General features: G+C 42.9%; 1 protein-coding gene across 4 annotated transcripts in view; it reads left to right on the top strand.

The window, feature by feature from the left end:
- Positions 1–25,679, top strand: part of LOC138741764 (proline-rich protein 5-like) — a 162,767-nt gene that overhangs the window by 7,287 nt on the left and 129,801 nt on the right. Inside the window, exon 1 of one of the 4 annotated variants that reach the window (XM_069896072.1) lies at positions 12,029–12,719. The exons of the other annotated variants lie outside the window; for them this stretch is intronic. The gene's annotated coding sequence lies outside the window, so the exon portion shown is untranslated. Of the gene's footprint in view, positions 1–12,028; positions 12,720–25,679 lie in introns of those variants that run through there. 4 annotated transcript variants of the gene reach the window in all.

Below are 25,679 nucleotides of genomic sequence, written 5' to 3'. Positions count from 1 at the left end.
AAAACAAATGTCCTTACCCAGAATGTAGTGGAGACACCAGTCATCACCATTGATAACTACGATATATAAGTGGTCCATGAGTTCACATACTTGGGGTCAACCATTAGCGAAACTCTCTCCCTCAATGCTGAAATCAATTGGTGCATCGGCAGAGCTGCATCATTCCTTGCTCGACTCTCCTCGCGGGTCTGTGAGAATCAGAAACTCACTTCAAAGTCCAAGACTGCTGTGTACAATGCATGTGTTATCAGCACCCTTCTGTATGATAGTGAGACTTGGACCACCTACTCCAAGACGCAAAGGAAACTCAACAGTTTTCACCTGTACTGCCTTTGCCACATCCTTGGCATCACCTGGAGAGACAAAGTCCCAAATTCTGAGGACCTCTCCCGCGCTGGACTTCCACAATGTTCACACTTTTAAGACAACACAGACTGCGCTGGTTGGGCCACATCTGTCGCATGAAGAATGGTAGAATGCCAAAGGACATCCTCTACGGAGAACTCGCAATAGGCAAGGGGAACATTGGTAGACCCCAGTTCGCTTCAAGGACCTCTGCAAGAGTGACATGAAAGCCTTAAAAATCAATACAGAGTGTTGGGAGGATACAGCAGGTGACCGCAACAAATGGCGAGGTACTCTTCATCAACACCTAAGTCAGTTTGAGGAGTGGAAAACTAAGTGAAGAGCACAGCAGACAATAATTAAACAATGCTTTATATTTTCAGTAATTGTGGCAGAGCCTGCCATTTCAGGATCAGCCTCCATAGCCACAGTCAATGCTGCTGAACAAATCAGTGACTACCAGGGGCACAATACCCATGGTCGATCACGACCGAAGGAGGCCAAGAGAAATCCCTGAACTCACTTTGTGTGACCTCATCACTATTCCTCCCCACATTATTAGTTCTTACATGGATCATGACATCTAGCTGCTCACCCTAGCACGTGGGAGGCAACATACCATCCTGGAGTCTCAATCTCATCTACAGAACCTTTTATCTATTCCCCTCTCAAATATCCCAGTCACTACCTTTTTTCTTCCCTTCCCTTCTGAAACACAGCACCAGACTCCATGGCATAAACCTGATCACCGTGCTTGTCCCCAGTAGATCATTTCCCTCAACAGTCTCTGAAACATTATACGTATTATTGAGGGGAACAGCCTCAGGGGCACCTTGTTCCCTTTCTCTCCCTTGACTGTCTTATGACTCTATAATTCAAGCCAGATTATATTGAAAAAAATAATTAAGAGAAAGCATAAATATAAATATAGTGAAATTGTCATTTTCTGTGGTCACCAGCTAAATTGCCTGTCATATTCTGGAGGACCTGCACAGTTCTTTGCAAATAAATTTATAAAGTTCAGACTCCACTTCTGGAGTGCTGCACCTGTCACTAAAGCAAAATGGCAACCAACATGAAAAGCAGGGAGATGGTGCATTTGGGGACCATATTTAATCAAGTGGAATTTTTTAATAAAGGACATCCTATGTTAGAAATGATGGGCTGGATTGACTGACCAGTCAAAACCAGGATGTAAGTACTCACCTCTATTTTGGTTTGGAAGGTGGCCAGATAATGACTAGAGTACTTGGTGATTGAAGAATTGCTGATTTGTGGCGGCAGAAACTCAGAACCTCTGCCATTATGAGTTCAATCTCCCATCATCTTTGTTGGCAAGGGGGCTTCACTTTCAGTGATCTGATATCTCAAGTGGAGTCATTTAAAAATTATTCAAATTAATGTAAATAACTTCGTAAAATTAAAATTTGTTTGATAGTAAACTTGCAGGTTGAGACCAGTGGTGAAGAAAGCAAATGCAATGTTGGCATTCATTTCAAGAGGAATAGAATATAAGAGCAGGGATGTGATGTTGTGGCCCTATAAGCCACTTGTGAGACCTCATTTGCAGAATTGTGAGCAGTTTTGGGTTCTTCATTTAAGAAAGGGTGCTGATGTTGGAGAAGGTTCAAATGAGGCTCACTAAGATGATTCTAGAAATGAAAGGATTATCATATATGGAGTGTTTGACAGCTCTTGACCTGTATTTGTTGGAATTTATAAGAATGTGATCTCATTGAAACATTTTGAATGTTGAAAGGCATGGACAGAGTAGATATTGAAAGGTTGTTTCCCATGGTGGGAGAGTTTAGGACGAGAGGGCATAACTTCAAAATAAAATGACGTCTGCCTAGAACAGAGATTCAATAGCAGAGCAGACTCAATGGGCTGAACAGCCTAGTTCTGCCCCTATGCCTTATGTCTTATGAAATGCTCTGTTAAATGTAATTAAAACATCAAAATACAAACATACAAACATTAAAACATGGTTAAATAATTCAAATATTTTCCTTCTTGTACCTTCTTCAACAGTGTTACCCATCCATTTCTAATGACCAGGCATGGTAGCCCTCCTGGGTATAATGGTGAAGAATGTGGGAGTAAACTGGAGCGCCCAAGGAAATATCAGCTCGATCGAGCTGTTTTATTTCTTCCAATAGTGCTGCATGCATTTCTTTTTGTACCATTTCTCCAGAGTATTTACGCTAGGGAACTTGCACCCAAAGTGTAAGGGTTATGCTGTGCGAGGAATTGAAGTCAGCAGTAAAGTTGAGGTTTATAGATGATTTTGGCCCATCTCAGGCACTTTGGACTAATCTGAGGATGCAAAAGAATGGAAACACAGAAAACAGGAATAGGGATAGCCATTCCACTCTTCAGGCCTGCTCCACCCTTTCAATGCAATCTTATCTGATCATCCACTTCAGAGCCCTGTCCCCAAATTTGGCACCATTTCAGCTGAACTAACCTTCCAAATGCCCTCACTGCGCAGGTCTTTGAGCAGCTCAATCCACAGACAGGTTGGTAATCTATATACATCTTTTTAAATGGTCAACCTTCATCATGTATGAAGTTTTATTGTTGCAATGGATAAAAGATGATTTGTTTCAAAAAATCTTTGGCCTATTTCTTGGTTATAAATGTTTAATTAACATATTCAAGTGCAATGGTGATCAAAGGCCAATTATTCTTAACTGCATTTGCTCATTAATTTCAGTAAAAAAATAGTTGCAAAGTTTTAGAATGGGTTTGACCAGAATCAAAGTCTGTAACAAAATGCAACACTAAGAACAGGCTCCCTGGCCCTTAAACTTCATTCTGATCAAAACACTAAACAACGTGCTCTCTCTATAAAACTCATTCCTGGTCCATCATCTCTCCCCAGTCAACTCTGGTCCAAATTCACCTTTATTTAAAAACTCAACCCCACTTACGCTTTCTCTCTCTACAGACATTGACCCTTGCACAATATCTTCACCACTCTAAACTAAAAACTGGTCCAACTTTGGTTCTTATTGAAAGTTGACCTGTTGAATCACCATTGAAACTTGATTCTAATTCAACCTTTGTAAAAAAAGATTCAACTTCTACATTGAAATGATTCCTTTTCAACTTTGTATCCAATTCTCTTTTGAAACCTCAGATTCTATCCACCGTCTTTCCAAGAGGTGAGTGGAGGTTTAGCATATACAAATTAAATTTTTAGACAATTAATTTAAAAATGTAGTTTATTGACCCTCTGGAGTGTGAAAACATAAGAAAAAGAAACAAGAGGAGGCATTCAGCCCCGTACTTGGTCCACCATTCAATTACTGTCATGTTGCTTCACTAGTTCTGTGTTGTTAGAGCTGTGCAGCCACTAAATTTAGAATACCTATAGAAAAAAAACATTGCAATAGAATAACACAAAATTATGCAAAGAATACCTATGACACTTTGCCTTTATGTGACTCAACCACTCATGCCATTTCAGATTCTGCTGAGCAACACTTAATTTTGTGTAATGAACTGGACCTTTTCCTACAATGTGACTAGTTCACACGTTAATCCATGGGAAAACAGAAGTCTGTGACATTCACACTTTCTCCCACTCTCTCTTCTCACATTCACAGTGAAATGCAAATTTGGCTCCACTGCTGTTGTCCACAATCCCCTTGATCAAAACTCCCATCTCTGTGCCTACTATGAACGGAAGGATTGAAATTCACAATTAGTATTTGGCTATGTGAGATTGTCTATATTATCCACTCTGCATGTCTCTGCACTTTTGTCACACCATGCAGTTCAGACTAAAATATTTCTTAAGATTTATAATTGTACAGCAAGAACATAGCAAGCAATTCATAACATTAATCCAACTTTCACAATACTGGGAACTATTGTAAACACTAGAAAGGTAATTAAACAAAAGAAAGAAAATTTTAAATTGATGATGCCTGGAAATTGGCATCTGGTGTGTGTTAGAATAATGCGTGAAACATGAAAATCTGCAGATGCTATGATTGTAGTCAAAACACAGAAATGCTGGAGGATTCAGCCGGCCTTGCAGTGACATAGGTGGTAAAGATAGATTAACTACGTTTCAGGCCTGAGCCCTTCCTTAACGTGTGAGTGAAGAAACAGAGTCTGAATTAAAGGCTGGGGAAAGAAAAGGGAAAGAATGGGGGGAGTAAGAAGAGTACAGGGAAAAGGTTTATATTGGATGTAAGAGGATTGATTTTGACTTGGTAAAAGGAGATAGATGGGAAGGGAAATGAAGCAACACTTCATTTGTGAATCTGCAAGGGGTCATCTCCTTCATCTAATGTTCCTGATGTGGTCTCCTCTACATTGGAGAGACTGGGCGCTGACTGGGAGATCACTTTGTTCAGCACCTCAGCTCTGTCTGCTGTAATAGCGGGGATCTCCCAGAAGCCACCACCCATTTCAATTCCCCACCCCATTCCCTTGTCTGTCTATGATCTCATGCACTGCCAGACTGAGACCACCCATAAATTGGAGGAACAATCCCTCATCTTTTGACTGGGCACCCTCCAACCAGATGGCATCAATATCAACTTCACCAGCTTCAGTTAGAAGGCCCCTCCCACTTCCTCTAGCTTTGGCTCTCTCTCCCACTCCTTTTCCCTCTGTCTCTTTTCCCAGACTCAAAATCAATTCTCGCTTTTCCACTTATCATATCCAATTAATTAATACTTTTTGTCTGTTGGTCTGTATTCCTCCCCCTCCCATTCTTCCGATTTTCTTTCCCAACCTTTAATTCAGGTGACTATTTTTTTTCCACTCATGCCTTGAGGAAGGGCTCAATCCCGAAATATTGGTAATATATCTTTACCTCCTATGGATGGTGCGAGACATACTGAGTTCCTCCGGCATTTCTGTGTCTTGATTAGAATAGTGTGTGATGGAACCTGGTGAGGAAAGGTTGCCAGCAATGAAATTTATAAGAGGATTGAGGCCTAAGGAGCTTTGGATTAATTGAGTTTACAGAGGAATGGAAACATAGAAAACAGGAGCAGGAGCAAGCCATTTGTCCTTTAGCACATCATAACTGTTCCCAATTTCTTTTATCCATTCATTCCTATGGCAGTAAAAAAATGTATGTAGTGCCTCCTTTAATATGTATAAATGACTCGGCCTTCCGTGCCTTTTCTGGTAAAGATTTCCACAAGTTCACAAGTCTCTGAGTGATTTTTTTTTCTTGATCTTGGTTCTAAATAATATTTCCAATATCCTGGTGCTGTGATCCCTAGCTCAGGGGCTCAGACCAGAAGCAAGATCAAATGAGGCACATGTTTAGAAGCTCAACAATACTGAAGACAATCTGCTTCCCTTCGAGCCAGGGGTTGGAGTAGGTAAGGTAAGGAGGGTGCAGTTTGTTGCAGAGTCCAAAGATGAAGTCACTTCTTGAGACTCGTGTAAACCTTAATATTGGACAAATGGCCTGATAGTAAAGAAACAGGGTCATTAGAGGTAGATCTGGGTGCCTCCTGCCCTTAATCATTCTACTTCAATTGGTAGAAGGAAGGAGAAGAGATCCTTAACCCTTTTGGGTTGGTGAGTCCTAGTGCTAGTTTTGCTGCGAGCTTCGCCCACGGAAGCAGAAGAATTGACTCAAATGGAGAAAATTTTTGCCAAAAGTTAGATAACAATGATACAGGATGAGAATAATTTCTGTGACATCTGGAATTCCACAGAGCATTGAAATCCATGGAAGTGTTCAAGCTGCAGGAATAATATGTGGAGCATCCTTGCATAAAGAATATGTCTTTTGTGATATCCTTGATGTTTAGCAGGTAAATCAGAACAATTAAATATGACTGACGAAAATAAAAAAAATAATGAGACTAACACACTTTAAGGAAATTTAACGGCATTATGAAGATTCTGCAAGGCTTAATAATTTTATATCACTTCTTTTCAAATTTCACAAAACCAAAATGGATGATATATCACTTTTTATACATCAACTTTCTAAATAATTTACATCATTGTTCTAAATAGGTACCATGCAGATATGGCCTCCTTCTGCGATGCAGTTACAAAGAATACAATGGCAGTGCAGGAGATACTCCAATATTCACACCAGGTCAGCTGCAGTATGGGCTGAGGAAAAAACAAGCAAGGAGAATGTAGATACTTTAATTAATTGAGGCTCATTTAATGATTGTTTTAGCTGATTTGTCAATGTTTAAATATATTTTTCAAATGTTTACATTCATCACACATTCTTTTTGCAGTTTATAAATACTTCTACATGCCAATGGTGGGATTTTCTCAGATATTGAGGTAGTTTGAAGCATTCTTGAGTAGGTTTCTTGAGGCCCATTAGATTGGGTCTCAGTGAACAACGGCAGGTTTCGACATAAGAGAACTGTGGGTGTTGTCCAGAGTCCAGAGTCAGCAAGATCTGGGCTGAATGATTGGTATTGCGCAGGGTCACTTCAGGATGGACTATAGCAGGATTGGAAACATGCAGAGAGGCAAAATGTGAGTTTGCAGAAAAAATCAGATTATACATACAGCTGCTCTTTATCGACTACAGCTCGGCCTTCAATACCATTATTCCCTCAATTGTGGTCAAGAAGCTACAAACTCTAGGCCTCTGTACCCCTTCTGCAACTGGATCCTTGATTTTCACATTGGAAGACCACAGTCAGTAGAAAATGGAAACAATGTCTCTTCTTCACTGATTATCAACACAGGCACACCCCAAGGATGTGTGGTTAGCCCACTGCTCTAACCACAACTGTGTGGCCAGGCATAATTCCAATGCTATCTACAAGTTTTCTGATGACACCACAGTTGTTGGCAGAATTACAAACGGCAATGAGGAAGCGTACCGGAGGGAGATAGATCTGCTCGTTGAATGGTGTAACAACAACAACCTTGTGCTCAACATCAGCAAAACCAAGGAGATGATTGTGGACTTCAGAAGGAAGTCAGGGGAATAAGACCCAGTTCTCATCGAGGGCTCAGTAGTGGAGAGGCTCAAGAACTTCAAATTCCTGGTGTCAACATCTCCGAGATTCTGACCTGGAACCTCCACATTGATGCAATCACAAAGAAGGCTCACCAGCAGCTATACTTTGTGAGGTGTCTGAGGAGATTCGATATGTCACTGAAAACTCTCAGAAACTTCTACAGGTGTACGGTTAAGAGCATTCTGGATGGTTGCATCGCCAACTGGTATGGAGGCGCCAACTGTCAGGACAAGAATAAACTCCAGAGGGTTGTTAACTTGGTCTGTAACATCACAGGCACCAGACCTCACTCCATCAAGGACATCGACAAGAGGCGGTGTCTTAAAAAAGCAACCTCTAGCCTCAAAGACTGCCACCACCCAGGCCATGCCCTCTTCACTCTGCTACCATTGGGGATAAAAGGTACAGGAGCCCAAAGATGAGTACTCAATGGCACAAGTACAGTTTCTTCCCTGCTGCCATCAGATTCCTGATTAATCAATGAACCAAAAACACTACCTTACTTTTTTTGTGCACTATTTTTTTTTAATTTATAGTAACATTGTAAGATGGTTATAATATGTATGTTTACACTATGACGCTTCCACAAAACACCAAATTTCATGACTTGTTCATGACAATAAATTCTGATTCTAAGATAAACAGCTTGTAAAGACATTGTAGAAAACCTGGTGTATTGCTTGAATGGGCTGGTTTGCAAGGATATCTTCGAGTAACTTTGAAAATAACTGTGGAACCACACTTGAAAAGGCACTCATCTGAGTGGCACAGGATACAGACTGAAAATCACATTGATCAAACGTCAGGAATAAAAGGAATTGGATTAATTATCAACAATAATTTGTCAATTTGTCAACAGTAATGTTGTTTTTAATCTTTGTAACACCCATCTCATTGTTTTATCATTTATCTTTGCCCAGTATAAGATCCGCCTTGGAGTCGGTTCAGAAAAAGTTCACCAGGTTAATTTCAGAGATTAAGGAGCTGACCAATAAGAACCATGAGGAGTTCTAATCACTGAATACATTCAAGGCTGAAATAAGAAGAGTTTTGGTCAAGGTTGAAGGAAATGGGTAGGAATTTGGAGCGGAGGTCAAGATGAGATGACATGGCCGTCATAGTGGTTACTGTTGCAGCACCAGCAATTGGGGACCAAAATTCAAATCCTGGGCTATCTGTGAGGACCTTGTACATTTTCCCCTCATATCTGTGTGAGTGTTTCCCAGGAGCTCCAGTTTCCTCCCACCATTCGGGACCTACTGGGAGTTGAAGGTTAATTGGGTATCATTGGACAGCATGGGTTCATGGGTCAAAATGGTCTGTTACTGTGCTGTATATCCAAATTTTTAAAAATTTAGATTAAAATTTAAATTTAAAAATCTGATCAGTATTGAATGGCAGGGCAGGGGTGAGGGGCTGAATGAATGACTTCTGCTCCCATTTCTGATGTTTTACATAAGAACATAGAACACTACAGCACAGTACAGACCCTTCAGCCCTCGATGTTGTGCTGACCCATATATTCTTACAAAAAAGTACTAAACCCACCTTAGCCTGTAACCCACTATTTTTCTTTCATCCATGTGCCTGTCTAAGAGTCTCTTAAATGCCCCTAATGTTTCAGCCTCCACCATCCACCCTGCCAAGGCATTCCAGGCACCCACAATTCTCGGCATAAAAAAAACACCCCTGATGTCTCCCCTAAACTTTCCTCCCTTCATTTGTACATATGTCCTCTGGTGTTTGCTGTTCCTGCCCTGGGAAACAGGTGCTGGCTGTCCACCCTATCGATGCCTCTCATAATCTTGTAGACCTCTATCAAGTCTCCTCTCATCCTTCTACACTCCAAAGTGAAAAGTCCCAGCTTTGCTAACCTTGCCTCATAAGACTTGTTTTTCAATCCAGACAACATCCTGGTAAATCTCCATAACTTGCACATCCTTCCTATAAGGAGGTGACCAGAACTGAATACAATACTTTAAGTGTGGTCTTACCAGGGATTTGTAGAGTTGCAACATGACATCTCTACTCTTGAACTCAATTCCACCAATGAATGAATCCCAGCATCCCATAGGCCTTCTTAACTATCCTATCAACCTGTGTGGCAACCTTCAGGGATGTATGGATTTGTACCCCAAGGTCTCTCTGTTCATCCACACTCTTGAGTAGCTGGCCATCAACCCTGTACTCAGCCTTCTGGTTTGTCCTTCTAAAATACATCGCCTCACATTTATCCAGATTGAACTGCATCTGCCACTCATCTGCCCAACTCTGCATCCTGTCTATATCTTCTTGTAACCTTCAACAATCTACAGCTCCATCTACAACTCTTCCAACCTTTGAGCCATCCGCAAACTTATTGATCTATCCTTCCACCTCATCATCCAGGACATTGATAAAAATCAGAAAGAGCAGGGGTCCCAGAAAAGATCCTTGCAGCACTCCACTAGTCACCGACCTCCAGATAGAATTATTCCCTTTCACTACTACTCTCTGCCTTCCACCTGTAAGCCAATTTTTAAAATCCACACAGCTAAGGTTCCACCGATCTTATGCTTCATGGCTCTCTGGATGAATCTCTCACGGGGAAACCTTGTCAAATGCCTTGTTAAAATCCATGTAGACCACATCTATCACCCTACCCTCATCAATTTATTTTGTAACCACCTCAAAAAGCTCAATTAAACTCATGAGGCATGACCTTCCCTTCGCAAAGCTATGCTGGCTATCCTTCAGTTGACTGTTCTTCTCCAAATGCTCGTAAATCCTATCCTTAAGAATCCTCTCCAATAGTTTGCACATAATGCTGCAGTCATCTCCATGTTGTTACCATTCTGCACAATTAAAGCCCCTGCAACAATTTTACATGATAGTAATTTTCTAACATGTGTCTAACCTTGCTCAGACTTGCCCAACAGTGGGAACAGTTTTTCCATGTCCAGACTGGTATCACCTTTGTGATCATGAAGATTTTTATTGGGTTTCAAGGTAATGATTAAAGTGGGTAAACCTTTGCTCTTACTGTTAAACCCTTGTTGGGATAATTGCCCACTGGAATCACACTCAAGTATTTATTATTCTTCAAATTAAAGATCATGATTGCCTGAGTCAAATAGACTTAAAGTTCCTCAGTGCTGGCAAGCTGCCTTTTAGAGGTATTGTTAAATTAAAATTCTGTCTGCCTATTTGTGATTCAGGTCTGTCATAAAATCCTTAATGTTACCATTGGAAAATTAAGATGTTTCTCTTAGTAGCCTGGGTAACGTTGCTCTTTCTGCCAAAGCTACCAGAACTCATTTATTAAACTCATTTCTATATGGAGAATTGTGGGGTGCAGACACAAACGTCTTCAGAACCTGTGACTGTAGTCAAAATATAGAAATGCTGGAAGACCAGTTGATCTTGCAGCGCCCATAGGAGATAAAGATACAGTATATTACCAATGCTTCCTCAAGATATGAGTGAAGACTGAATTAAAAACTGGGGAAACAAAACAGGAAGAACTGGAAGCGGAGGAGTCCAGGCCAACAGATAAAAGGCGTTAATTTGATACAATAAGAGGAAAGGTGGGAATTGATTTTTGGCTCCATGGAAGGAGAGAGAGCTAGAGGAGTCGGGGGAAGAAGATGGGTGGTGGTGGTAATGGAACTGGAGAAGTCGGTATTAATGCCATGAGGTGGTGGAAATGGAACTGGAGAAGTCAGTGTTAATGCCATGAGGTTGGCGGTAATGGAACTGGAGAAGTCGGTGTTAATGCCATGAGGTTGGCGGTAATGGAACTGGAGAAGTTGGTGTTAATGCCATGAGGTTGGCGGTAATGGAACTGGAGAAGTAGGTGTTAATACCATGAGGTTGGCGGTAATGGAATTGGAGAAGTCTGTGTTAATGTCATGAGGTTGTTGGTAATGGAACTGGAGAAGTCGGTGTTAATACCATGAGGTTGGTGGTAATGGAACTGGAAAAGTCGGTGTTAATGCCATGAGGTTGGTGGTAATGGAACTGGAGAAGTTGGTGTTAATGTCATAAGGTTGGTGGTAATGGAAATGGAGAAGTCGGTGTTAATGTCATGAGGTTGGTGGTAGTGGAACTGGAGAAGTCGGTGTTAATGTCATGAGGTTGGTGGTAATGGAACTGGAGAAGTCGGTGTTAATGCCATGAGGTTGGCGGTAATGGAACTGGAGAAGTCGGTGTTAATGCCATGAGGTTGGCGGTAATGGAACTGGAGAAGTCGGTGTTAATGCCATGAGGTTGGTGGTAATGGAACTGGAGAAGTCGGTGTTAATGCCATGAGGTTGTTGGTGGTAATGGAACTGGAGAAGTCGGTGTTAATGCCATGAGGTTGGAGGGTGCTGTCTGCTTCCACAGAGCCAAAATCCATTCTCACCTGTCCTCTTATCACATCCAATTAACACCTTGTGTCTGTTGGTCTGGACTCCTCTCCCTCCTATTATTTCCCTAGCATTTAATTCAGTCGCTGTCACTCTTCACTCACGCCTTAAGGAAGGGCTAATATACTGTATTAGCCTCCAGGCGCTGCTTGACCGGCTGAGTTCTTGTGTTTTGCTGAACTCTCCGAGCTTGAAGTGGCATTGTATAACGACTCGCCCGCCCGCATAGATTGACTTTACACGTTCCTCTTTTTAGTTTCACTTTGACTCTCTAGTCAACGCTGCCATCCAGGGCCAGGGTCCCAACTTGGAAGCGCGGTTCACCATCGTCCACTTCCAGATGCGAGGGACTCGACAAAGGGCAGCCGCAGGCTTTCAGAAATGCCTCGGGTGTCGGCTGCCGAGCTCGCAGTCTGCAGCCCCGCTGCTTTCGGCTCGGCCAGTGTTCTGATGGGTGGGAAGGTGATGGAAAACCCCGACCCTTCAAATGAAACGACGGAGAAAAGGAAACGTGCTTCCCAAAGTCCGAGCTAATAACATTTCTTTTCCACGGAGCCCTTCAAAGTGAAGTGTCCACGCTGTCAAAGTGAGAATGGTGGTGAGCGCTATCTCAATGCAGGCTGTCGAAGCGCAGCCGCCGGTTGATAGCCCCCCTTCCGCTGATTCCCTTGGTGAAGTAGGGGTCTCCTGCATTCTGGTTTAAGGTGGGGCTGAACAATGTCAAATCCCACAATTTGTTGCAGGTTTTCTTTCTATTTTTAGTCAGGATTAGAAGTGTTGGGATTAGTCCAAAAGAGGAGCCACCTGCGGGAGGAGGGGGGATAAAAGGAAAGCGGCCAGAGCAGCCGCGACTACGCCCACCACATGGAGTGAGGCTGCAGCGAGCGAGCGATCGTTCTCTCCAGCCCGCCACACGAAGCTCGCCCTTGCCCCGGGCTCGCTCTCCTCTCCCCTGCTTCCCCGGGCGATTGAAGAGCAAGGAGTCGCCTGGAATTCTTCCAGGGTAAGTTCCTGTTCGACTCGGTGGCTGAAGCGGGATGTTTTCACTTGTTTGATTGTTCTCTGACTTTTCCCAAGAAACGCATCTCCCGGAAGTGGCTTGGACCGAGTGAGAGCTCCTACTCGGGAGATTATCGATCCCACCCCATCTTCTACCCCCCCCCCCCCCCCAACATGCACACACGCCCCTTCCCCCAAACACTGAAGCAAACGCACATTGTTGCACACAGGAAAACCCACCCTTTCCCCCCACAGTCTCACACAGCCAAACACACCCCGTCCACTGAGTCTCATCGTCACCCCCAGTCACCTGCATCGCTGAGCCGAGTCCCCTCCCGCGTGTCTGAGGCGCGCACACTCACCAGGAACGACCCGACTCGCTCCTCACACATTTTCTCGCTGCGTCCAGTCGCCCTTCCTCCACTTGGTCTCTCACCTCCACACTGAAGTTCGGCTGTGAAGCTAATTCCACTCTTGTCTTTCATCGTGCAACTTCTAAATTGCTTGTGCAGATTCTGGAAATAAGCATTAACTTTACAGTTTCGTTTTAAATGCCGGCCTCTCAAATATCTTGTCGTTGAGGCAAGAACTAAGGTGTTCGATGCTGGAGAGAGTGGTTAAAGGGGATATGTATTGAAGGAGAGAGTCCTGTTCTGTGCTTTTGTTTTGTGCAGTTTGTTAATTCAGACTTTTGTCTTGATACCAATAGCACTGACCCCCAGTTCCCAGGTTCAATGTCCTGATATCATTGAATGGGTGTTGGAAACCAGAGCTGTGGTATTCCCAGAGACCTGATCCATTTTGGGAAGCTGGCTTGCATGTTCACACAGAACCAAAAAGATGAGTCAAAAACGCTCCATTGCTGAGACTACCTACTTGGGTGGGTCGAAGATGGGCAAGTCGAGACCCCACCCAATCCACCTTGCAATTGTACCTTGTACCTTGAAAGGCAGATAAAGTCTGGCTTTCAAACTCTGTGAAAATCCTTTGTCACATTGTGAGGTGATCTCTAAAATGGACTGTCAATATTACCTACCCATGGAGAGCAATGAAAATGATGCCCCGGCTGAAGGGGTGGTTGAGGCAGATCCTCACACAGCATTTAACAAAGCTAACGCCATGGGAGTTGAGTGCTGGAAAATGGGATGAGAAGGGTTAGGACCTTCACAGCTTAATGGACATGGTGGGGGGGAGGGGTGTTGCTGAAAGGCTTGTTTCCATGTTGAATGATTCTACAACTAAAATAATTTTCTCATAAATTATAGCCAACATGATATCTTGTGAGACTTGCAGAACTTCTTGCATGGCTCTTCAAGGAAGGAGGGAGAGAAGCAATTGTTGGCAAAATGTTGGATTCCATTATTAGACTTGAGCAATGGGGCACTTTGACAATAATATCATGAACTATTTTCCAATGAAGTGGACATTAATTAATGTTGCAGCTCACAAGCTAGATAAGGAAACCTGGAAATCGTGTAATTCAGTTTCCAAATGTTCTTGATAATGTTGTTACATAAAGTAATAGCTCGGAGATTCGAGGTAATTGTATTAATGTAGATGGTTGATTAAGATCAGAAAGAGGCCTCTCTCAGGCTGGAAGGCCATCACAAGAAGAATACAATGGGGCTCAGTACTGTATTTGGCCTTCAGCTAATCATATTTTTGTTTTGATGTCTTGAATGAAATAGCAGTGGAATGTGTCCAAAAGTCAAAGATGCTGCAAATAGAATTTTTTTAAAGCAGAAAAATCTAGAAATACTCAGCAAGTCAGGCAGCCTTGAAACTTCTTCAAAGTTGGCACACCTTGACTGTTCTGATGAAAGGTTCTGACCTAAAATGTCGACCTTGTTTTCTCCACTGATCCTGCTGAGTTCCGCCAGGAGATTGTTTTTCGCACTCACAGAATTTTAAGTTCCTACGTATGTGCTTTATGTACAAAGAGTATGAATATGGATTCTGTGAATGGACTGGATTGGTGACTGGTGGAAAATATTGTGGTAAAATGTCAGGCTTTGCACTTTGGTAGGAAAAATGGAAACGTGGAACATTCTTTAAATGTTAAGAATTTGATGTTCATTGAGGACTGGCCTTGCTGGTTCATAAAATGCAGAAGGTTGTGCACATACTTCGAAAGGGAAATTATATGCTTGGAGTGACTGTTTGCGAATTGGGAAGGATATGTTTGCCCCTCTGGCAATCCAGTGTCGATGCACTGCATTGATCCTGGGGATGAAGAGGCAGCCCTTTGTGGAAAGGTCTTATAAGACTGGACTGCATTCATTGGAAGCAGTAGCAAAATACCATAGATGCAGAAAATTTGAAATAAAACAGAAAGTTGAGGAAATCCTCAGCAGGTCAGACAAGGTTTGTGGACACAGAAACAGAATAATACTCATATTAAGCGACTATTTAAAAAAAATGTAAACTCATTAACTTTTTTTCCCTCTCGACAGAACCTGTCCAACCTGTGAATATCAAGCATTTTTTGTTTCCATGGTCACTGGAGCAATGCTGTCATTATTATGTACAAGGGATGATGGTGGGACTCAATGGGCCAGGCAGCATCTATGGAGAGAAATGGACAGTCAATGTTTTGGGGTGGGATCATTCATTGATTTTAAAGTGGGATGGGTAGATATCCAGCAAAAAGCAGGGTGAAGAAGCATAACTGGGGAGAGGCCAGGGTGATAGGATGAGGGGAAGAAGCCAAAGGAGAACTGTGAGGGAAGAGAAGAGAAAAAAGTGAGAACAGAAACAGATTAGGTGGAAGCAGTGGAACCAGATCCAGGTGGAGGTTGGCTAAAATTGGAAAATTCACTGTTTTTGTCGTCAGATTTAAGGCTGTCGAGGAAGAATGTGGCATGTTGTTCCTCAGGTCTGTGTTTAGCTTCAGCCTGGCAATGGATGAGGTTAAGTCAGACATGTCTGTGTGGTAATGGCGAGACTTGGTTACCAACTGACCAGATGCACTGCAGGTGCTCAGTAAAGTGGTTGCCCAATATGTGTTAGATCTCCCCAATGCAGAATGCATCAACTGCAGTAGATTTGTCCAACCTGATCTATGTCATCTTTATTAGAGAATATTAGCTACAAGGAGAAATTGGGCAAACTTGGATTGTTTTCTCTGGGATGATGTGACCTGGTAGAAAGATACAAAATTATGAGAAACACAATTACAGGAGATAGTCAGAATCTTTTTCCCAGGGTGGAATTTTCAAATTGGGGAATAGCTTTAAGAATATTATTATGGGAGATTACCATTTGACTAGAAACTGATCTAGAGTAGCCAAACACACAAGACCAGGTTAGAGTGGCAAATCACTCAGCTCGTAACTCCCAAAAACTTGACTACCATCTAGAAGAGTATGCTGAAATATTCTCCATTTGTCTGGATGAGTGCTGCTTCAACAGCACTCAAGAAGCCTGATACCAGATACCCCATCCACGACCATTCACTTACTCAATCACTGGCGCACAATAGCAGCAACTCACCAAGACTTCTTGCACCCTTCCAAACATATCTGTCAGCTAGAAGAACAAGGGCAGCATAAGGCAGAAGGGCTCGGGGGGGGGGGGATGGGAATAACAATTTTCCAGCAATCATGAAGAAGGTTGTAGTTTATATTTCATGTGAAACATTAATGATAGATAGAATGCAATGATTGAAGTTTGTCTCTTAAGATTCTCACAGGATTCCAATGAGGTGGTTAGTGCAGCGCCAGCAATCGGGACTGGGGTTCAAATCCCGTGCAGTCCGTAAGGAGTTTATACGTTCTCCCATGTCTGCATGGGTTTTCTCTGGGGCACTGGTTTCCTCCCACCATGTCGTAGGTCAATTGGGTGTAAATTGGACCTGTGGACTAAAAAGGCCTGTTACTGTTCTGTATATCTAAATTTTAAATTTGACCACTCCAATCTATCAGAAAATTAACAGAATCAGTGCCAAAATGTCAAAGATTGTGAAAGGGAGCAAAAGAATGGGTTTAGTTTTCTTGGCATTAAGTTTGGGGAAATTGATGTTGAACAGGTAGTCTCACAACCCAGAGTGACTTGGCCTGAGAGGAAGGATGAAGAGGCAGATATGTCTGATATCAATATTTCATATGGAAGTGGAATGCAGGTAAGGCAGTTCCACACCAGGTTGTTGGAAGGGAATGTGGTGGCCACAACCATAGGGAAAATGCTTTATGGTTTTATCCCAGGTCACCTTGGTGTTGTGAAATGTCCAGAAGGCAGCATTCAAGATGATGTTCTTTGGAAAGATGGACATGAAACTATTAGCAGACAATATATTCCTTAGAGAAGAAAGTCAAAATAGAGTTCGGGTGGATGGATCAAGGTTAGTTTTTTTCAGTAAGGGAATTGTGGACGAGGGTGAAAAATTATGGGGGGGGGGGTGAGGAGTGAAAAAATGTAGAGCAACAATCAGATCAGCGAAGATCTTACTGATTGGTCAAACAGACTCAGTAGCCCATGGCCTATTTCTACACCTGAGTTGTATGTTAAGCAATGCCTGTGCAAAGGTAGCCATTGACATGGGACCCAGGAGTCAATGTCAAGTGGGCAAAGAGGGGAGTGGAGTATCTTGTCAGGGAAGCAGACTTGAGAAGAGGATATTTGTTTGTTGTAGAAATGAATAGGAATATGTATTGCTGCAGGTATAAGATGCAATTTGTAAGTAATCTCTCACCATTCACTAATGCATTATATTCTGTGTCAAAAACATCTGAAAATGACCATGGTTTAAGCCAAAGGTTGAGCCTGGAAGTATAGTTGAGAAACAGCTCTGGAAACAACTAGGTGCATGGCAGTATTGGTCTATAGAGTCAAATTCTACACCACATGAATGTTGAAAGCTGAATTTGAAAACCAGTCAGTGGGCATAAAATGATTCTATTGTTCCAATGTTGTGCAGATATTAGAAAAATAAGCAAAAAAAAATGTGACTGACTGATCTTTTCAGTAAGGCATGAGTGATGAAGAGTAGGTTACCTACCTCCTCTTGCAGGGTGAGAAAGAAAAGATTGGATCTTTTCTCTGTAAGTAAGTAGAAAAAAACTTCCAAAATATATATACGCATGCACGCGCGTGCGCACTTCATGTTTAAAATCACATCATTGGACTGACAGATTATGATTTCCTAAGCTTCAGACGTGAACCACGTGAGATAAACAGGTTTGAGAGGACTTTCGGAGAAATGGATGAAAAGTTAGTCACGTGACTTGTTTGGGGTTCAACATACACAGACTTGTAATGATCTATGACAGCCAGAGAACTGTTCCAAGTTCACGTTTATTGTCATATGTATCAAAAATGTGGTGGTTTTGTAAGCAGACCAGTAGATATCTTGTACATAGTACAAGTAAGGACACCGTAAAAGAGTACAAAGTTACAAGGAAGGATCAGTTGGAAGTTAACAAAGGCAACATAATTTTACTATCTTGAGGTTCATTTAGGAATCTGATAATGATGGTTCCAAATTAATGATTCTGGAGGCCTCAAGTAAATACATAAGGTGCCTTACAAGATGGTGCCTTACAGCGGCGACTCTTTGCGAGCAGCTCTGATAGGAATAATCAAATATTCCCCTTCAGAACTTTTAAAAATCAAACACAAAACCAGAAACAAAATCAAACTTGTCCGATAATATGGATGTCCTAAGATCACTGGCAGACCTCGGAATCGGTAATCTCCGTCGGCCCGTAGGACCTTTAAATAGCCAGTGCTCAGGCAAGTACAATGACACCATGGGAGTTTTAAACAGTCAGTGATCTGGCCATTTAAACGTTGCGGGAGTTGCAAACCGCATATGTTCACATTTAAACATCACGGGTGATATTAAAGGGACAGCGCATGGACCACTTAAACAATGTGAGAATTTCCAGCAGTGGACCCACAGGCCAGGTAAAGAAGACCTGACCACGTGAACACAGAGAAGGAATACAGGTCAGGCTGAGATGCCAGGACCTGAGGCTTGTGCTCCCTACCATCCTCCTGGCCAATGTACAATCCTTGGAGAACAAACTTGATGAACTTCAAGCCAGACTTCAACATCAGAGGGTCATCAGGGAGTGCTGTGTGATGTGCTTTAACAGAAACCTGGCTAAACGTGGACATTCCGGACACAGCACTGCAGCCCAAGGGCTACACCCTCCATCACATGGATTGAACACCAACATATGGAAAAGACAGGGGAGATGGCATTTGTATCATCATCAATTTATCGTGGGGAACAGTTATGACAGTCATGCCTCAATCCTGCTCCCCTGACCTGGAACATCTGGCAATCAAGAATTGGCCATTCTACTTGCCGACCATCATCCTGGCCATGGTGTAGATTCCACCCCAGGCTAACATCAGGCTGATATTGGAGAGACTGAGCACTATGGTTAACACCCATGAGGCAGCACATCCTGATGCCTTCCCGATCCTTGTGGGGGGACTTCAATCAGGCCAATCTGAAGAAGACTCTGACAAACTACCACCAACACGTCATGTGAGACCAGGGAAGCCAACGCACTCAACCACTGCTACACACCATGAAGAACGCATTCCAAACCATACCGTGACCGAACTTTGGCAAGTCTGATCACCTAGCTGTACTCTTTCTCCCAGCATACAAGCAGATACTAAAGACCCACAGTGGTGAAGATGGCAAAAGTATGGTTGAGGGAGGCTGAGGACTGTCTGCAGGATGGCTTTGAATCGGTGGACTGTGACATATTCAAGAACTCGTCTGGAGACTTGAATGAATATGCAACAGGTGCCACTGACTTCATCAAGACCTGTCTGGATGAATGTGTACCCACACGCAAATACCAAGTGTTCTCTAAGCAGAAGCTCTGGATGAATCAGAGAATTCACATCCTGCTGAGGGCATGATCAAAGGCATTTAAGGTCGGGGATCGTGATCTTTACAAAAAGTCCAGGTACAACCTGTGGAAGGCCACCTCTGAAGCAAAGTGGCAATTCTGGAGGAAGCTAGAGACAGATAGATATATGCCAGCTATGATAGGGGGTGCAAGCTACTACAGCCTACAAAGCGAGGGCTATAGATAGCTGTGTTATTTCACTACCCGATGAGATGAATACCTTCTATTCCCGCTTTGAGAGGAAGAACCAAACAGAATCTCTGAAAAGGCTGAGGACCCTGTGATATCTGTTTCTGAGGGCAATGTCAGAGGGTGAACCCTCGCAAGGCATTAAGCCCTGACAGCATACCTGGCAGGGTACTGAAAATCTGTGCAAACCAACTAGCTAGAGGGTTCACGGTCAATTTCAACCTCTCATTGCTGCAGTTGGTGTAACGACAGCAATCATGTGCTCAATGTCAGCAAAGCTAAGGAGATGATTGTGAACTTCAGGAGGAAGTTAGGGGAACATGACCCAGTTCTCATCGAGGGTTCCAGAATGGAGAGGGTCAAGAACTTCAAATTCTTGGATGTCAGCATCTCCGAGAATCTGTCCTGGAGTAGTCTAGTTGATGTAATCACAAAGAAGACTCACCAGCAGCTACACATTGTGAGGTGTTCGAGGAGATTCCGTATGCCACCAAAAACGCTCAAACTTCTACAGGTGTACTCTCAAACTTCTACAGGTGTACTCTCAAACTTCTACAGGTGTACTCTCAAACTTCTACAGGTGTACTCTCAAACTTCTACAGGTGTACTCTCAAACTTCTACAGGTGTACTCTCAAACTTCTACAGGTGTACTCTCAAACTTCTACAGGTGTACTCTCAAACTTCTACAGGTGTACTCTCAAACTTCTACAGGTGTACTCTCAAACTTCTACAGGTGTACTCTCAAACTTCTACAGGTGTACTCTCAAACTTCTACAGGTGTACTCTCAAACTTCTACAGGTGTACTCTCAAACTTCTACAGGTGTACTCTCAAACTTCTACAGGTGTACTCTCAAACTTCTACAGGTGTACTCTCAAACTTCTACAGGTGTACTCTCAAACTTCTACAGGTGTACTCTCAAACTTCTACAGGTGTACTCTCAAACTTCTACAGGTGTACTCTCAAACTTCTACAGGTGTACTCTCAAACTTCTACAGGTGTACTCTCAAACTTCTACAGGTGTACTCTCAAACTTCTACAGGTGTACTCTCAAACTTCTACAGGTGTACTCTCAAACTTCTACAGGTGTACTCTCAAACTTCTACAGGTGTACTCTCAAACTTCTACAGGTGTACTCTCAAACTTCTACAGGTGTACTCTCAAACTTCTACAGGTGTACTCTCAAACTTCTACAGGTGTACTCTCAAACTTCTACAGGTGTACTCTCAAACTTCTACAGGTGTACTCTCAAACTTCTACAGGTGTACTCTCAAACTTCTACAGGTGTACTCTCAAACTTCTACAGGTGTACTCTCAAACTTCTACAGGTGTACTCTCAAACTTCTACAGGTGTACTCTCAAACTTCTACAGGTGTACTGTGGAGAGCATTCTGGTTGGTTGCATCACCTCCTGCTAGGAGGCACCAACTTTCAAGACAAAAATAAACTCCAGAGAGTTGTTAAATCAGGCTGCAACATCACAGGCACCAGACTTCACTCCATCGAGGAGGGCCTTAAAAAAGCAGCCTCTATCCTAAAAGACCCCCACCACCCAGGCCGTGCCCTCTTCACTCTGCTATCATCGGGGAAAAAGGTACAGGAGCCTAAAGACAAGTACTCAATGGCACAAGGACAGCTTCTTCCCACTGCTGTCAGATTCCTGAATAGTGCACTTTTTGTGCACTATTATTTAAATTTTTTAACAAATTTCTAGTAATGTTGCAAGATGGTTATATATGAATGTTTACACTATGATATTGCTGCAAAACACCAAATTTAATGAATTGTTCATGACAAATGCTGATTCTGAAGACCATAGTAACCTATATGGTCAAGCTCCAAATCAATTCTCTGAAAGGAAGTAAGATTGATGCAATTGAAAACCAAAAAAATCCATTTTGAAAAAGTTAATCACATGATTTCATAGAGAAATAAAATAGCTTCATGCAGATCATGCTGTAGTCCGTTCGGCATCTTGTCAAGAGATGTGCAAATCCAAAGTTAAAACATAAAGAGAATGCACCAAAGCAAGTGTGAAAGAACCAATGGAAAAGGCGCCACATCAGAACTTACACACTGTGGACGGTGATAGGGAGATTGAGGACGTGATGGATATAGAAACTCTGCATCTATATGATTTGCAGGGGCACTGACCTCTGTAATGAAAAAATATTGGGAGGAATTTGGTAAGATTAGAGAGGGTTACATACATACACACATTTTAAAACAGATCTTATTTGAAATATTAAGAATTCATATTCACTAACATTGCAGAAACTTTGGAGAATGATATGCACATTTTACAAATAGGTACTAATTGAAATGATGTCATGAAATGAATAGACTATTGTTGGGAATTGGAGATAGGCTGGCTGGTTGGATAGCTACAAGGCTTCTGACCTTACTGCAAAGTGCTCACAGAAGGGTCACACCTGGGTTTTGTTTACTGAAGACAACACTTTGAACAAGAAGGATAACTCCTGTTGTTTGCTGAAGAAGGTGGGGTTTTTTTTTTTGCAAGTGAGAGAGTCACATGGGCTTCCTGGCAGTTGGAGAGAGAGAGGTGAGACTAAGATCAACAAGCTCTCTCAGGCAGTGTGTGTGTGACACTGAAAGAGACTGAACAGTCACAGCTGAAACAAGCCAGGAGAAGCTGATTGGAAACAGAAAGTTCCAGAGTGGTGGATGGCTGGAAGTGCTATCTGTCTGATGGTTCTCTTGGAATAAGGGGAACAGAAAGGTACTCTGTGATAGCCTGAAGAAAGACGTTACCATCCGCAAAACCCTGATGAGGCAAGTTTCATCAGCGAGACCTTGAGGTGACTAATGGTGGTACCTCAATTGTGTAAATCCTGGAACAACAAATATCTCTCTGCAAACCGTACAAGAACCTTCCTGAATGGTAAACATTTACCTTTTGAGCACCAAAGTCTGGTGAACTTTATACATGTTAAATTCCGTGCACAGTATAAGAATTGCCTACAACCAGTGAACTTGGAAGAATGAGAAGTGAGATTGAACTGTAAACCAAAAAACTTTTCTTAAATTTATACACACACACATTACATACGTGTGCTTAGAATTAGAAGGGGGTTAAAGTTAATTAAGTTAATAGAGAGTTAAAGTTTGATTTCTGTTTTCATGTTTAAAGATGATTAAAAACAAATTTTGTTTTAAGTAACTACTTGGTGAATGTCTATTACTGCTGGGTTTTGGGGTCCTTTGAGCTCGTAACACTTCCACTATTATGAAATACTTCCGGCGTTTGGAGATGGAATGTTTCGAGGTGCACCTCCCAGAGGCTCTGGACCCATTTCAATGTGCCGAAAGACAGAATTATTCCATAGATGATGCTATAACCTTGTCCCTCCACTCCATCCTGACCCACCTAGAGAATGACTCTTCATGAGCCAGGTTACTCTTCATTGACTTCAGCTTGGGGTTTAATATGATCGTTCCCCAGAGGCTGGTGGAGAAGCTGTCCTCACTGGGACTCAACACCACTCTCTCTAACTGAACTCTGGACTTCCTAAGTGAAAGACTGCAGTGTGTACAGGTCAGCAGCAGAAGGTCGAGCACCATCCTGCTGAACACTGGCGCACCCCAAGGCTCAGCCCGCTCCTGTTCATGCTGCAGACTCATGACTTCAATGCCAGATCAAGTTCCAACAGAGTCATTGTTTGTAGGTGACGTGACAGTAGTTGGCCTCATCTGGAACAACAATGAGTCATAATATGGAGATGAAGTGGAAAATTTCGTGAAATGATGCGAGAATAACAACTTGAGTCTCAATGTGGATTTCAGGAGGACCACAGATGACCACCATCCACATTAATAGCTCTGAGGTGGAAAGAGTGGAGAACATCAAGTTCTTGGAGTTCACTTAAGAAGTGAACACATCGGAGGTCAATCCACAGGATGATAAGAGTGGCAGAGAGGATCACTGGAGTCTCCCTCCTGATATGATATACCAGGTGATGCACCATCAATTACTCGAAAATCTGTTCTTGAGAAACCAATAGGCTTTTATTCACTTAAGAACAATGGCACGTCCATACTGATTGAATGTCCTGAACTGAACAGGGGGCTCTTGAACAACCACCTTTATGCAGGAGCCTGTGGTGGGGGGGGGGGGGGTGGCACAGGTACAATTGGCAAATAGATGTGCCTGACCAGACAATTATACATAGGTGGTTTACCACATTCACCCCTTGTTTTTAAAGATAGACCATGGAGTGAAGTTGAACTTGCAAGGTTATAATTCATAGTCACAAGTTCCATCTATCAGGGGGTCTGGTTGTTTGCTGGGATTGTTGTAGTATCGGTTGTGGCTGCGGTACAGCATCAGGGTCCTGGATGGTCTCTGCGTCTACATACTCATCAGCATTGTGCTGGTGGGTAGGCGCCAATGAGTCTGGTGTATCCTCCCTTATGGCAGAGGCAGGGTACCAGGGGTCAGGTGCATCATATCAATAGAGGGGGTGGGTGTGGGGTGAGGTGATCACCAGTGGTCTCCAGGGTCCCTGAGGGAGCCATGTCTCTGACAGAGACGGTGTCTTTGTGTCTTTAGACCAGGGGGTCAGACTTGTGGTTCCTCACATGCTTCCTGAGTAGGACAAACCCTGGGGATGTCAGCCATGCCTGTAGTGTGGTACCTGTTGCAGAGTTCCTGGGAAAGGAAAACATGTGTTCATGCAGTGTGGTATTTGTGGTTGTACATAGTAGGGATGTGACAAAGTGTACGGCTTCCGGGAGAACCTCTTACCAATGAGAGACTGGGAGGCTTTTTGACCGCAAGGCTAGAGGGACTGCCTTCCAAACCTTAGCTTTATCTCTCTCCACTTGCCCATTACCCCGGGGATTGTAACTAGTGGTCCTGCTCATGGGAATGCCCCTGGCCAACAGGAACTGGCATAGTTCCACTCATAAAGGAAAACCCCCAATCACTGTGGATATAACTGGGGAAGCCAAATAGAGTGAAAAGACAATGCAGGGCCTTGACTGTGGCAGTAGTCATGTCCGAGCAGGGGATGGCAAATGGAAAACTGGAGTAGTCATCAGTGACATTGCGGTCAGTGGAGGGCAAGGGTCCTTTAAAATCGACACTGAGTCACTCAAAGGGATGGATGGCTTTAATTAATTGTGCCCTGTCTGGCCAGTAGACCAAAAGGATGGTAAGGGTCAAAATTAGACCACTTGAAGATTAGAGTGATTGACTATGTATAGAGTCAAAGAGATGGGGGGGGATATTAATTGTTTTTTTTAGACATACAGTCCTTTTGACCCAGGAGTCCATGTCACTCAATTACACCCAATTGACTTACAACCCCGGTACATTTTTAATGGGGGCAGGAAACCAGAGCACTCAGATGAAACCCACTCAGATATGGGGAGAATGTACAAATTCCTTGCATCTATATTTACTCATGAAACTGGCAGAGTCTACGGAAGTGAGGCAAACAAGTGATGAGGTCATAGAACCTGTATAAATGAAAGAGGAGGAGATGCTTGGTGTCTTGATGCAAATGAGGATGGATTAAATCCCCAGGGCTTGACAAGGTGTTCCCTTGGACCCTGAGGGAGGCTAGAGTAGAAATTGCAAGGGCCCTAGCAGATATATTTAGCATATCCTTAGCCATGGGTGAGATGCCAGAGGATTGGAGGGTAGTTCGTGTTGTCCCATTGTTAGAGTAGGTTCTAAAAAAAAAAATACAGGAAATTGTAGGCTGGAGAGCCTGATGTCAGTAGTGGGTAAGTTTTTTGGAAGGTGATCTCAGAGATCAGATAGACAAGTATTTGGATAGACTGGGGCTCAATAGGGGTAGTCAACATGGATTTCTGCATGACAGGTCATGTTTAACCATTCTTGGAAAGGAGGTTATAAAGGTTGATGAAGGAAAGGC

This window comes from Narcine bancroftii, chromosome 1, assembly GCF_036971445.1.
Source record: "Narcine bancroftii isolate sNarBan1 chromosome 1, sNarBan1.hap1, whole genome shotgun sequence".
In the NCBI taxonomy this organism is placed as follows: Eukaryota; Metazoa; Chordata; class Chondrichthyes; order Torpediniformes; family Narcinidae; genus Narcine; species Narcine bancroftii.
This window is presented reverse-complemented; position numbering and strand designations above follow the sequence as displayed.